General features: G+C 44.7%; 1 protein-coding gene across 2 annotated transcripts in view; it reads left to right on the top strand.

Moving 5' to 3' along the window:
• The window catches only part of NECAB2 (N-terminal EF-hand calcium binding protein 2), a 370,725-nt gene that overhangs the window by 613 nt on the left and 357,847 nt on the right, over positions 1–12,265 (top strand). The window lies entirely within an intron of this gene.

The raw sequence follows: 12,265 nt of genomic DNA, 5'->3' as shown, positions 1-12,265 counted from the left end.
GATCTGATAGGACAGGACGATCCCCGATCTGATAGGATAGAATGATCCCCGATCTGATAGGACAAGACGATCTCCGATCTGATAGGACAAGACGATCTCCGATCTGATAGGACAAGACGATCCCCGATCTGATAGGACAGAATGATCCCTGATCTGATAGGACAAGACGAACCCCGATCTGATAGGATGGGACGATCCCCGATCTGATAGGACAAGACGAACCCCGATCTGATAGGATGGGACGATCCCCGATCTGATAGGACAAGACGATCCCCGATCTGATAGGAAAAGACAATCCCCGATCTGATAGGACAGGACAATCCTCGATCTGATAGGACAGGACGATCCCCGATCTGATAGGATAGAATGATCCCCGATCTGATAGGAAAAGACAATCCCCGATCTGATAGGACAGGACGATCCCCGATCTGATAGGACAGGACGATCCCCGATCTGATAGGACAGGACGATCCCCGATCTGATAGGACAGGACGATCCCCGATCTGATAGGACAGGACGATCCCCGATCTGATAGGACAGGACGATCCCCGATCTGATAGGACAGGACGATCCCCGATCTGATAGGACAGGACGATCCCCGATCTGATAGGACAGGACGATCCCCGATCTGATAGGACAGAATGATCCCTGATCTGATAGGACAGGACGATCCCCGATCTGATAGGACGGGACAATCCCCGATCTGATAGGAAAAGACAATCCCCGATCTGATAGGATAGAATGATCCCCGATCTGATAGGACAAGACGATCCCCGATCTGATAGGACAGGACGATCCCCGATCTGATAGGACAGGACGATCCCCGATCTGATAGGACAGGACGATCCCCGATCTGATAGGACAGGACGATCCCCGATCTGATAGGACAGGACGATCCCCGATCTGATAGGACAAGACGAACCCCGATCTGATAGGACGGGACGATCCCCGATCTGATAGGACAAGACGAACCCCGATCTGATAGGACAGAATGATCCCCGATCTGATAGGACAGGACAATCCTCGATCTGATAGGACAAGACGAACCCCGATCTGATAGGACAGGACGATCCCCGATCTGATAGGACGGGACGATCCCCGATCTGATAGGACAGGACGATCCCCGATCTGATAGGACAAGACGATCCCCGATCTGATAGGACAGGACAATCCTCGATCTGATAGGACGGGACGATCCCCGATCTGATAGGACGGGACAATCCCCGATCTGATAGGACGGGACGATCCTCGATCTGATAGGACGGGACAATCCTCCATCTGATAGGACGGGACGATCCCCGATCTGATAGGACGGGACAATCCCCGATCTGATAGGACGGGACGATCCCCGATCTGATAGGACAAGACGATCCCCGATCTGATAGGACGGGACGATCCCCGATCTGATAGGACGGGACGATCCCCGATCTGATAGGACGGGACAATCCCTGATCTGATAGGACGGGACAATCCCTGATCTGATAGGACAGGACAATCCTCGATCTGATAGGACGGGACGGTCTGGGAGGGTCAGTGCAGGCAGCTGATAGGTCAGTTCTGGGTGGAGGGATCCCAAGGTCTCCTCTGTCTGCTCCTAACACTCACAGATTGTATCTGGGGAATCATAATGTAATTTATACATAAAAACATCACTTGTCTGACACGTTCCGAGTATCCGATCAGTCCCTAGATTTCTAAGCACAGCCAAACCGATCTTCATACAAAGTGTGACCGATTGATTTTACCGTACAGTGTGATTGTACAATCTCCTCCATGGTGGGCATACACATGTCATTAAAAGATCTATTTAATTTTCAATCAATCTCTGGTAGGCAATACAATTGACCATTGATCGTTGGAAGATAGGATTGTAAATGATCGCTCACATCTCTGTTTCCACCATTTAAGCTCATAATCTGATCCATAAAAATTTGATTGGATAAGAGCTGCCGGTCAATGCAAAACGATCAATCATTTTCCACTCTGCCCGAGCAACTTTGGTTGATCAAAACTGGTCTAAATCATACCTGAACCGATTGGAAGGGAAGTTCTGGCTATTGGAGAGTTTGCTAACTTCATTGTTTTATTGAACTGCATATCGATCGGATAATAAGATTGAAGTGTGTGTGGCCGGCGCTAGATCTACTGACAGCTACAGGGGGGGCAGTTCCTGATTGGATGGATGAGATCGGGGCTCCTATTACATAGACAGACATTATAAATAATGGAATGGAAGACATAGGGGATGTGGGAAAGATACTTTTACTGATTTGCTAAATTTGCTGATTTAATTTACTAAAACTGGAGCACTCGGAATCTGGGACAACTGTGCATGGTGGCCAATCAGCTTCTATCTTCAGCTTGTTCAAATAAAACCTAGAAGCTGATTGGTTACTAATACTATGCAAAGCTGCACCTGATTCTGCTCCAGATTTAGTATATCTGCCCCTTTATATATGTATCTGTTATTTAAAATATCATTTTGGTCAATCCAAAGCTGATTGTACAGAGATTGTAATGTGTGTGGTGACCCCCAGGGGTCTCACATTTACTGTTTTAGTGGGCGGATAAATTTTATTCGTAGAGGGCTGCGGTGGATGATTGGGTGAAACGCATTTCAGCACATCACATTGTTTACTTCTTTTATTCTTTGTTTTTTTAAACTTTTTTGAAAGTGTCAGAAAGTAACAGTTGATTGATGTTGTCACTCAGCAGTGCGGAGACATGAGGTGACATGCAGTGACATGCGGGGACATGCAGAGACATGCGGTGACATGTGGTGACATGCAGAGACATGCAGTGACATGCGGTGACATGCAGTGACATGCGGTGACATGTGGTGACATGCGGTGACATGCGGTGACATGCAGTGACATGCGGTGACATGTGGTGACATGCAGTGACGGAGACATGCGGTGACATGCGGTGACATGTGGTGACATACGGTGACATGTGGTGACATGCGGTGACATGCGGAGCCATGCGGAGACATGCGGTGACATGCAGTGACATGCAGTGACATGTGGTGACATGCAGTGACGGAGACATGCGGTGACATGCGGTGACATGCAGTGACATGCGGTGACATGCGGTGACATGCGGTGACATGTGGTGACATTCGGTGACATGTGGTGACATGCGGTGACATGCGGTGACATGCAGTGACATGCGGTGACATGCGGTGACATGTGGTGACATTCGGTGACATGTGGTGACATGCAGTGACATGCGGAGCCATGCGGAGACATGCGGTGACATGCAGTGACATGTGGTGACATGCAGTGACGGAGACATGCGGTGACATGCGGTGACATGTGGTGACATTCGGTGACATGTGGTGACATGCGGTGACATGCATTGACATGCAGTGACATGTGGTGACATGCAGTGACATGCGGAGCCATGCGGAGACATGTGGTGACATGCGGTGACATGCCGTGACATGCCGTGATGGAGACATGCGGTGACATTCGGTGACATGTGGTGACATGCGGTGACATGCGGTGACATGCGGTGACATGTGGTGACATGCCGTGACATGCCGTGACATGCAGTGACATGCGGTGACATGCGGTGACATGCGGTGACATGTGGTGACATGCGGTGACATGCAGTGACATGCGGAGCCATGCGGAGACATGTGGTGACATGTGGTGACATGCGGTGACATGCAGTGACATGCGGAGCCATGCGGAGACATGTGGTGACATGCCGTGACATGTGGTGACATGTCGTGACATGTGGTGCCTCGAAGTGCAACATGCCTACATTTTACCGCAGATCACCGCACCTCTCTGGGTGCACAGAATACAATTTGTTTCCTATGGATTTGCAGCGACTGCCATTTATCCAGTTCATGAAAAAACTGCCAGTCACCATGAATGAGCCCCTAGAGCAGTGATGGGGAACCTTGGCACCCCAGATGTTTTGGAACTACATTTCCCATGATGCTCCACTACACTGCAGAGTGGATGAGCATCATGGGAAATGTAGTTCCAAAACATCTGGGGTGCCAAGGTTCACCACCACTGCCCTATAGGGTCCTTTCACTGCATAGAAAAACTCACCACAACGCATGGAATATACATGTGTTCTGATGTGCATGTAACATACACTTTCATGCGTGTTGCATTATGCTGCGTTTTTACACAACGTTGGCATTTGTGAAGTGACAGGTCCCAGGGAGGGTCACACTACCAACAACGCAGGTCACTGCATATGATGCCAATGAGCCCTGCAAATCATTCCATGTATTTATATGTGTGTAGAAGTGTCCTATAAACGCAGGTATGTCATTGTCAGTCCCGATGGGGCCACATCTCTGGCTCTCTCAGGGACTCCAATGCTGAGGTTCTAGTGCTTCCGTGTCCATCTACCTTCAGGGATATGCAATTAGTGGACCTCCAGCTGTTGCAGAACTACAAGTCCCATGAGGCATAGCAAGACTCTGACAGTCACAAGCATGACACCCAGAGGCAGAGCATGATGGGACTTGTAGTTTTGCAACAGCTGGAGGTCCGCTAATTGCATATCCTTGTATAAGCATTATGGAAAAGTGTGTGTGTGTGGGGGGTGACTTTTTTTTCGGTGACTTTTTTTTTTTTTCCTTAATGTAGTAATATTACAATAGATGTAATTGTAACCTCATTGGGGGATGGCAAAAATATGCAGTTGAGCCATGTTTTTGCCACCTGCCAACCACCCCCCCATTAAGTTGCAGTAGGTAGCGGATGGGAAATGTACATGCTGCGGCCATTGCACCTGCGGTAAAGTTGATCTGACATGTAGCTGTCAGAGGTCGGCAAGCCTGCTGAATGCCACACATTCAAGTCAATGGGGAAGTGCCACAAACGCCCCGCGGCTGCGGTGCAAATGGGGTTAAAACAGGCAGTGAGGAGGCGTCCAATCACTTTCTTATCACCTCTCAGTAGCCACCAGAGTGCGATACGAACGCGGATTGGGCTTCAGAGGCAAAGGAGATCGAGACGCATGTCTGAATCTACCCTAAGGTGCATTCACATGGGTGGTTAGCACATCCAGCCACAGAAATCCTCAGGGCTGAGCCTGTACAATGCAATGACAGGCTGGCAGCGGCTGCCGCAACTCGTGACTATTCACAGTGCCAGCGATCGTCCGCAGTGATCCTAGCTGGACGCACACACAATGCATCCACCTACCATCACTACAAGCGAACCCAAGCTGAGTGAACGGCCACCAATAGCTGTGGCTGCTCAGGCCATACAAGACAATGACAAGCTGACAGCGGCTCCAGCTCAGTGAGCGTTCACACAGAATAGCTGCAGCCACTGACAGCCTGTCATTGTTTTGTATGGACCGAGCGGCTGCAGTTTTCACCTATACCCGTCATTTCTGCCACAGGAATCTGCAGATTCTTGCTGCTAGAAATCGCAGGACGTCCTCATCTCCATCTGAAAGATGCCTCAAGCCCTTGTTTTCACCTTTTCCTTGTCCTTTTTTTATATATCTCAAAACTGCTGATCTTCTGCAGCCTCTTTGCAGCCACATCCTGTCTACACGCCCCTCAGTGATGTCTTATGGGGTCTCCAGGGAGGATGAAAATCCTCCCTTATTAGTGGGGCTTTCCTGGCACTGCAGGGGTTAAATTTTCATTTAGGTCTAGGGGAGCAGAAAAAGCACTTTTACTTACGTGATCCCCCCCCCTCACGGTCTGCCACTATTGAGGATGAGACAAGTGAAATGTTTTTTTTTTTCCTCCTCGATCACCACTTAACCCTTGCAGTGCCACTTTTTGTTTTCCCGGCGTTCAGCTATAAGTATGTCTGTCTGATGGTGACAGCCGGGCACCAGACCTGTGTAATGTGTGTTGAGATGGCCATGTAACAGGGTGACAACGCAGTTGGCATACAAGGAAAGGGCGTTGTCACCCAGTAAGGGTAGGGACCTCAATGGCAGGATCACCAGGTATTATTTTTTACATAAGAAGACGATTTAAAAAGATTGAAAAGGACTTTTCAAATGACATTATAAGGCTAAAGATTAGATGAGATTTTGGGCTCCTTTCACATAGATGTCCAGAGGGGCGGTAAAAACAGGCAGTTGATCTGCGTTTTTTTTTTTTTTTTTACTGCAAATCTGCAAGCTGACATGGTGCCGCTCAAGTGCGTACAGATTGCTGTGGCTGCGATGCTTTGCAGGCCAGTTCAGACACTCCATGCAGAGCTTGATAGCCAGACCCCCTGCCAAACTCTACAGTGTAAGTGAGTGGGGCTGCGCCACAACCGCAAGCCATTTGTGACGCATTTGTGACGCGGTCCAGAAATGCAAAATTGCCATTTGGCAATTAAATAAAAAAAAAAAAAAAAGAAAAAAAACACAACAGTTTCACCTCCTGAATGCCTGCAAACCTCCTTTTATCACCCTCTGAAAAGCAATCCATTGTGCATTGCTTTTCAGGAGGGGGAGTGGCACATGCAACCACTGGGAGCTTAAAGCTGCATGTACGCAAGTAGATTTTTTTTTGATCGAACATTCATCTGAATATTGTTTTGAACAATCATACGAAATAGTACAGTCGACAGCTTGACAATCGTTCAAAAGTAGTTCAAAATTTCTTTTAACAATTGATTTTTTTTTTAACTTAAATTTTTTTTTTTTTTTTTTTTTAAATGTTGATACATTCCAACAATTATAGCGTAGAGTATTTCACATTGTAACATTGAGAGTTTAACCACTTAAGGACTGGGCCTCTTTCTGAGATTTGTTGTTTACAAGTTAAAAACGTTTTTTTTTTGCTAGAAAATTACTTAGAACATCCAAACATTATACATTTTTTTTCTAACACCCTAGAGAATAAAATGGCGGTCGTTGCAATACTTTCTGTCACACTGTATTTGTGCAGCGGTCCTACAAGTGCACTTTTTTTGGAAAAAATACACTTTTTTTTAATTAAAAAATAAGACAACAGTAAAGTTAGCCCAATTTTTTTTATATTGTAAAAAATAATGTTATGCCGAGTAAATTGATACCCAACATGTCACGCTTCAAAATTGCAAACTTTTACCCTTAAAAATCTCCATAGGTGACGTTTAAAAAATTCTACAGGTTGCATGTTTTGAGTTACAGAGTAGGTCTAGGGCTAGAATTATTGCCCTCGCTCTAAAGATCGCGGCGATACCTCACATGTGTGGTTTGAACACTGTTCTCATGTGTGTTCGCTTATGCACGCGAGCTCGTCGTTTAAAAATTTTTTTTTTATTATTTATTTTACCTTTTATTTTTACACTGTTCCTTACAAAAAAAAAATTATGTCACTTTTATTCCTACTACAAGGAATGTAAACATCCCTTGTATTAGAAAAAAAGCATGACAGGTCCTCTTAAATATGAGATCTGGGGTCAAAAATACATCAGATCTCCTATCATCTTCCCCTCACTCGACTCCATGTCACACAAGAGAGAAGTTCCGATCGCCTCCGCTGCTGCCGACACTTAAGCGGCAGAGTGTGGCGGGAGGGGGGTCCTCTCCCGCCGCCGATAAAAGTGATCTCACGGCGAATCCGCCGCAGAGGCCACTTTTATCTTGAAGCGGACCGCCCGCTGAAGAAGAGGATACTGGGGTTATGGCAGCTAGCTGCTGCCATAACAACGATAATCCTCTTCAAAGTACTGACATATAACAACGGTGGGTGGTCCAGAATTGATTTTGGAGTGAATGGACCTTAGTGAATGAAAACCAAATACACTGCCAGGCTCCATTCACATTTCACAATTTGGAATCGCAGGCAGAATCGCCGCAATTCTGCCCATGGTTCCAAAACGTGGTGATCACTGCACAACGCACAATGTGCATTTGGGTGACTTTCTCCCCTAATGGCACCCTAAACGCAGTGTGATTCTGCCGCAGTTTTCGCACGACAAGATCGTGCAGCAATCGCATCAACTGTGCCTTTCAAAATAGTGTGAGGCTTGTCACCTGAAAAGAAGCAGGATCTTTTTCTCGGGCGACAAAAGCGCGCGGCACATGACATTCAAGTGATTGGGCTGACCCTACATGACACGCAAAATCACGTGCAAATCGCTCCACAATATTGCGTAGCAGAAACGCTCATTACCGCTATGCGATGATGTGAACGGGGTCCTACAAACCCCCTTGTTCCAGAAAAAATTTCCTATCCTTCTTCTTAAGATCTTGTCACTGCGGTGCGAAAACGAACATCAAATTTACCATGACAATAAGTAAAAAGAGTGAATGTTCTTAAAAATGAAAATTTTCGAATACCCAGCTCCAGTGATTGGGTTTCTATGTACTTTGGTAGAATGCAAGCAGGGTTAGCACTCCTTTTTTTGCAGCAAGGGGAGCGAGACTCCACCGCTGGGGGAGAGCTTCTGAAGCCACAGAGAGAAAAGGGGGGGCTGCGGCCCACTCATGTCTATTAGTTAGTGCTTTGGGCGGATTAACCCTTTACATACAGGACAGTATATATCGCAGGACTGCTATACGTCTCATTACTGATTATTGTCATATATTGTAGAAATAAAGGTTATTAGGACAGGTATAGGTTTGGGAATTGATCACTTTTTGGCATCATATGTGCCACCAAAAGATACTCATTTCTGATGATTCTTGAATTAGTCCCCTCCGTATATAATTGCTGCCGCAGCATTGGCCGGCCTCGCTTGTTTAGATGAGGATTAGATGTAAAGCCCCCAGGAGGACGATCGTATTGTGCCCCCCTGGGAGGCTCCATGGATTCTTCTACATCGGAGCCGATTGTAACCATCACCGGCAATTAAACTGTCACCAGATCCCCGGCAATGATTCTGATAGAACGCCGTTCATTCCTCTAATGTGATGATGGAAGTTCACTGTGTGTAGATTTCATTATTATTATTATACAGGATTTATATAGCGCCAACAGTTTACTCAGCGCTTTACAATATAAAAGGGAGACAATACAGTTATAATACAATAAAATACAAGAGGATTAAGAGGGCCCTGCTCAGAAGAGCTTACAATCTAATTTCATGTTACCAGCCATGCCGGGCAACTAAATATAGACTGTCAGTGTGGTGACCCCGTGTTATATTTGTCCTAAAGCTTGATAATCGTGTCACCATGGAAATCAGGAGTTGTCTGGGGAGAGACGGATCATCAACACTCCGAGTCGTGTTCTCCAGCCTTCTGATTGGTGGGGGAGAGTGTTTAAATATCTTAGAATTGGGCTTTAAGGTAAAGCTGAACTCAGGGGGACAGAAAAAATGCTTCTTTGCAATGTGAGGGATTCAGTACCTTTTGTCCTAAGTCGTGGAGTCTCACTCCTCCAGCTGCAAAAAGAATTCCTAATGCCTTGTACACAGTATAAGAAAATAGGACGACAGTATCTGCATTCGGAGCGATCGTTTGGTATTCTGTTCATTAGTACACTGCTTTTGAGAACCGATTCTAGACCATTCAGACAAAAAGTTCCAAAGGGACACATTGGAAATCGTTTCTCATTAGTTACCAGAATGATTTTCTTTTAATTAGTACAGTATTTGTCCATTAAAAATCGAGTGACCAAGATTGGAAACAAAGAACGACCTGGAAGAAGGAAATGGAAACAAAACATTTTCTTATACAATGAAAAAATGTTCTTAACTTTGTTACACATACATACATATATATATATATACATACATACATATATACATACATACATATATATATACATACATATATACATACATACATACATATATACATACATATATACATACATACATACATATATACATATATACATACATACACATGCATACATATATATATACATACATATATACATACATACATACATATATACATACATACACATGCATACATATATATATATCTATATAAATATCTATATATCTATATATATATCTCTATATATATACATACATACACATACACACATGCAAAAATATGCATTTTTGTTTTTTTTTTGCTGTGAAGGTACTTAGAACCCTCAAACATTATATTGTTTTTTAGCAGAGGCCCTAGAGAATTAAATGGTGGGTGTAGCAATTTTTTCTATGTCACACGGTATTTGCGCAGCGGTTTTTCAAATGCTATTTCTTTTAAAAAAAAAGTTAGTGAACACAAACACAATATATAACCCAATTGTTTGGTAACAATAAAAGATGATGTTAGGCCGAATAAATAGATACTTAACATGTCACACTTTAACCCCTTCACGCCGACCGTGTGCAAATATGTGTTCATGGCTTGAAGGGGTTATACTGGGGTGATGCATCACCCCGCTGCCAGTTTTTAGAGCCAGCGGTTGGCTTTTTAGTGATAACAACCTATGCGGCTAAAAGCCGCTTGGGTGTTATCCTCCCGCCGCCTTCCGCCGCTCTTCCCTGGCCTCCCGTAACACCGGGAGACCCGAGCCACCAGCTGGCGTGCCCGCTGGCTAGACTGAGACCCAAACAGCAATTCGGCTTTAATCGGGTCTCCATGTAAAATCCCGGAAGTGATATCACAACGTCCCTTCCGGTTTACTCGGCTGCCAATGGCGCCGATTTAAAAAAAAAAGACAGTATTTAGAAACTTAAGTGCAAACGAGGGATTCCCTCCATAAAGAGTACCTGTCACCACCTATTACTGTCACAAGGGATGTTTACATTCCTTGTGACAGCAATAAAAGTGATCAGATTTTTTTTTTAAAGGGACAATGTTAAAAAAGAATAAGAATTTTTTTTTTAAGCGCCTCCGTCCCCATGTGTGCTTGCGCAGCAAACAAAACGCAGACATAAGTCGAGCCCGCAAATGTAAACAGTGTTCAAATCACACATGTGAGTTATCACCACAATCATCAGAGTGAGAGCAATAATTCTAGCAAAAGACCTCCTCTGTAACTCTAACCTGGTAATCGCCTTTGGAGATTTTTATATACCGTCGCTTGTTGCCATTCCACGAGTGTGCGCAATTTCAAAGCATGACATGTTAGGTATCTATTTACTCGGCGTAACATTATCTTTCACATTATACAAAACAATTGGGCTAACTTTACTGTTTTTTTTTAATTCATGAAAGTGTAATTTTTCCCGAAAAAATTGCGTTTGAAAGACCGCTGCGCAAATACCGTGTGACATAAAAAAAATTGCAGCGATCGCATTTTATTCTCTAGGGTCTCTGCTTAAAAATATATATATAATGTTTGGGGGTTCTAAGTAATTTTCTTGCAAAAAATACAGATATTTAACTTGTAAGCAACAAATGTCAGATGTGTGTAGAGTATGGAACTATAAAGAGTGTGGTGACTGAGTGATTGTGCGTAAGATAGAAACAGGCAGGCCATTGAAGCCCTGTGCTTGAATACCACAATACCACCACTGCTTTAAGGGAAAAAAAAATGTCTTATTTTATTTTCAATATAGTAAGCAAGTATCTCAGGGACAGGACTCAGGAGGGGAAGAAATTAGAATGGGCAGGTACACATACATGAAAATGACTCTCACAGTGACACTGACAGCAGTGTGCAGCAGCACAGATGATGATGACACCTCACTGACATGACATGTCCCCTCCTGAGTCACAGTGACAGTCTCTCTCCACGCCAGGTGGTCCCTTCAGTCCAAACAGCACTGACAGTCCTGCTCCCTGCTTGCCTTGCTCCCATCCCACAGACCCGCACATGAGGCTCTGGCCGCTCAGCTCAACTCCCTTGCACTATGACATCACACGACACGCTCAGGCACCGCTTCCGCCAGACCCGCCCAAACACACTGTAGCAGGCAGTTTCGAGCTGTGCTTCACAGCCATTTTTTTTTACTGGGAACCTTTTCCTGTCACTGGCATTTACTGGCAGGAGATAAGTGCCCAATTTTTACTGGCTGCCAATAAAAATACTGACTGTTGGCAACACTGCTCACTGCCTATGATTGGATCGGATAGGATCCGAACACGCCCGTCCCTACTCATTAGCACCGGGTGTTGGGGGCGCTTTAAAATTAAACAAAAATGTGGTTGTTTTTTATATTTAAATGTATTTGTGAACGCTGTACCTTTTTTTTTAATTATTTTTTTTTTTACTATCCTTTTTCCTCTAATGTATTTATACATGTTGATTATATCCCCCCTTTAAAGTGGTAGTAAACTGAAGAATTACATGATCTGCTGACAGGCAGGGTATATATAACAGAAGAGATCCTAGAGGTCTCTTCTGTCATAAACGTTCCCTGTGCCTGTCAGCCGGTATACATTTTCCATATGTTCTGGGACTGTCCTATCATCTCAGCTTACTGGACGAAGGTAT

Source organism: Aquarana catesbeiana, linkage group LG11, assembly GCF_042186555.1.
Source record: "Aquarana catesbeiana isolate 2022-GZ linkage group LG11, ASM4218655v1, whole genome shotgun sequence".
Classification (NCBI taxonomy): Eukaryota; Metazoa; Chordata; class Amphibia; order Anura; family Ranidae; genus Aquarana; species Aquarana catesbeiana.
Note: the sequence above shows the minus strand (reverse complement) of the source record. Positions and strands in the feature narration are given on the sequence as shown.